Source organism: Tuber melanosporum (genome assembly GCF_000151645.1).
Source record: "Tuber melanosporum whole genome shotgun sequence assembly, scaffold_5, strain Mel28".
NCBI classification, from domain to species: Eukaryota; Fungi; Ascomycota; class Pezizomycetes; order Pezizales; family Tuberaceae; genus Tuber; species Tuber melanosporum.
Window position 1 is genome coordinate 169,750 of NW_003299095.1, and position 3,866 is coordinate 173,615.

Here is a 3,866-nt window from a genome sequence, read left to right on the forward strand (position 1 = left end):
AGGCACCACAGAGCCTATCCAGCCCCCTCAGTCCCTCAGACAGATCAACCATCCGACAACCACAGGACAGCTATACCTAATTCCATCAGGCAGCCACTGGTCTTAGGTCCGCCAACAGAGCCACAACCTACGACTCAATATAGCCAAGGGGAGCCCACCAGCCAAAGCCTGGAGCCAGAGAGGAGGCAGCACCAATACCTGAAGGCACCAGCGCCAGCCACACCATCCAATCCAGCTGAACCGAAGTACAACCAAGTCGGGGAAAAGGTAGGCAGAGCCAGCCAAAGCCAGCCCCACAAGTCCAGCAACAGGTACGGACTAAACGGTGGGCAAGGGGCAACCCCAACTGACGTGACAAGATGGGAGAAAGCGAACAAACAGAATCAGACAAATGGAAGGTAGGCTCCACTTGCAATGGGTGAAGCCGCCAACCGCAGACCACAACTGAACCACCCAAACGCACAGACAATGCGAGTGTCTGGCAGCCAATCGTCCCACACCACCCTGGGTAGCAAGGACAAACTACACCAGGCGGTAAGAATTTTTCAGAGTCAAAGCCACCCCCACCGTAGCGAGGAGGAGACAACTGGCTGAACTACTGTATATGCCGCAAGGACAAAGCTTCCAAGGGAATGGTGACAAACAACATCGTCGGATTCCGACCATAGAAATATATAGTAACGAGGAGGAGGGGGGCCGGTACGATGCCTTGATACTTGGGAAGGTCATCAGTCTAACCCAAGGGCGTTTTGTATTGCGAGAACTAAGGACTCCGTTCAAACTTAACCAAAAACATGAGCTGGACCAAAGAATGACATGGGTAATCCCCCTAAACAAAATGTTCAATCCCCCCAATTGAAGGCGAAACCAGAGAGTAGGCAATAGATAGGAAGTCGTAGACATTTTACCAAAAGGGGCTCTTACGCGACCATGATGAAGTGCTTGAAGTGCCAGTATCGTGACATAACCAACCCAAAGAAAATAAGACGCAAACAAGTTATCCGCCACGCAACACAAATAGACCTCCACACCAAAGACCCTAGGAACTACTAAGCGAACTCAGATATCTTCCCCAGAATCCACTGCAACAAGGCCCATCATCGTGCGAAAGAAATACGCAAGGCAAAGCGACACCAAGGACGAGGAAAAGTACTTAGAACAAAGTGTGAAGAACCTATCCTCCTTGGCTGCATCGGCCTGCCTATATAGTATTCTTCCAGCCCATAGTCAAGTGACCCAAAGTGGTCACATGTGCGAAACCAAATCATAACAAACTAGTCCTGTGACCAAAGTGGTCACATGCTCAAAACCCATTACCTCGTAGCGAGGTCATGTGCAACAACTCATAAACTAATCATAACACAATAAACAAGTCATATGACCTGACTGAGTCATATGCGTGAAACCCATAACCTCATAATGAGGTCATGTGTAAAACATAAATCAGATATGCAAGGCTTACCCCCAAGACACACTCACAAGGCATACTCGCCAGGTGCATGTCTCGTGACTCATATTTGAGCCTTCTGCGAAAGTATCACAAATTCTACGCATAACAAATCATAAAACTCAAATACCTCATATGTGTAAAACAATAACATACATGTGACTAATAACCATGTGTCACGTGAAAACGTTTTTCATGCCAAGCCATGTTCGTGACGTTAGCTCCCCTCCTCCTAAGCCTGAGTTCCATCCGGCTTTTTCTGCGAGTTTCAATAGTTCCCATCCTGCTAAGCGCATGGTCCATCTTAGTTTGTGAAACCTTTCGTCTGCTGTCCTCCATCTGACCTTAACCGATTCTAGGGTCTGATTCACTATTTCGGTTGTGTGCTGCTGATTATCATGCAGCCATCTTAGCTACACTATTGTTTTGTTGTTTGTCAAAATTGGGGCCTTGGACTGGCCAAGATGTTCTTGCAGTCTCCGGATTTGCCTGTGTAGGCTCCTGACATCCGGTTCCATGTCTGCTCAGCAGTTTTGGACCCCCCCTTCCCTGAACTGTGTCCTCGCAGCCCATGCTTTTCTGGTATTCTCTCCTTCCAACTCTTTCCTGCTTCTATCCATCCGCAGGTACAATCCCGCAGAGATTTTCTGTACCCTGTGCATCTTGAATGCATATCTGAAGCATTGTTGCCAATGCTTGAGGACATAGTCCGGGCACGGACCACATTTTCAATATTGCCTCGGGAACCATCCTGAGCCTTCTTTGTCGCTAAAATGTATTTGGCAACCATCATCATAGCATACCGTCAATGACATGGCGTTATGCTGTGCTTGCCTTTCTCATTCCTTTTGTTCTTCTTTGGTTGGCCGCATGAATGAGTATTCAGAGCTGGTCTGTGTGATTTGGCAGGGGCTATTGCCTCAGCCCTGATGTTGTTACAATGGTGCGTGAGCCTTTCCCTTGCCTTTGTCCTGGTTGAACGTGATTGTTACCTAGGCCGTGCTTGCCTGGGTATCGCTGGTGGAAGGTTGAGATGGCATCTTGTACGTGTTCAAAGTTGTGTGCCAAGTACCAAGTTTTATCATATTCGGGTGAATATCCTGTCCACTTGGCTTGGTATTTGAAGTGACTGTGGAAGAAGTTGGAATCGAATATATCATCGAGCTCGTATTCTGATTCTCCGTCGAGTTCGATTGGAGGCAGAGGAGTCATTGATTGTAAGGGAAACTTGTTGTCATTGCGTAATTATAGGAGTGAGATGTGGAATGTGCTGTGTATTCACATCGAGGGTAGAAGGTCAAGTTTATGAGCTCAGCTGCCCACTCTTTCTAGTATGCTAAATGGTTAAATTTTCATGCAGTCTAAGTTCTTTATTGGTCGGGTCGTATGGATATTGCATAGTATTAGTCATACCATATCCCCTGGTTTTATGTTTGTATCTGTCCTTCCGTGCTTATCATATTGTTCTTTTTATTGTTGTTGTGCTTGACTCATTTCGTCTTGTAATGTCTCGTGTAGTTTTCCCATATCTGTTTTGTCTGGTATTATACCATTAATCGTAGGATATGTGGTCTGACTATGTGGATGTTGTCCATAATTCGCGAAGAAGGGTGTTGTGCCAATTGTTTCTGGCTTTCCATTATTGTATATGAATTCTGCCATTGATAGTAGTTTGTATCAATCTTCTTGTTGGTAATTGACCTAGGCCCTTAAATATTGTTCGAGTATTGCATTCACCTATTCTGTTTGTCCATCCATTTGCCTGTTGAATGCTGTGCTCATTCTGTTTTGTATCCTCATTTCTCCTGTTACTTCCTTCCATTGTCCCGATATGAATAGTGTTCCTCGATCTGTAATGATATTCTTTTGGAGGCGGTGAAGTTGGAGGACTTATCCAAAGAATGTTTGTATAAAATCCCTCTTGTTGATATCTTTTCTGACTGGAATGAAATGACTCATTTTGGTCAGATGATCCACAACGACCACAATGCTGTCGCAATTTTCCGATGCCGCTACATCCGTGATGAAATCTATAGTAATTGTTTCCCATGGTTGTTCAGGAACTTCATTCGATTTCTGTAATCCATATGGTGCGTGTTTAGCCATTTTCGTTCTCTGGCCTATGTTGCAGTTTTTGACATATTGTTTAACATCTTTGCGTAGTCCTGGCAAATAGAATGACCATGTGATGAATTCAGTGGTTTTAGCCATTCCTCTGCGTCCTGCCATTCGGATATTGTGGTGTTGTCCTATAATGTCTGTCCTTATCTCTTCTTTTTCCGGAATGCTTTGATTTTCATCGCACCACATGTTTCTATCCTTCCATTGGCATAAACTCTGAGCAATTCCTTTCATCATTTTTTTCCCTTCCTTCAATGCTTCTCTTATTGCCTGAATTGTTTTGTCTCTTTCGCCTGGT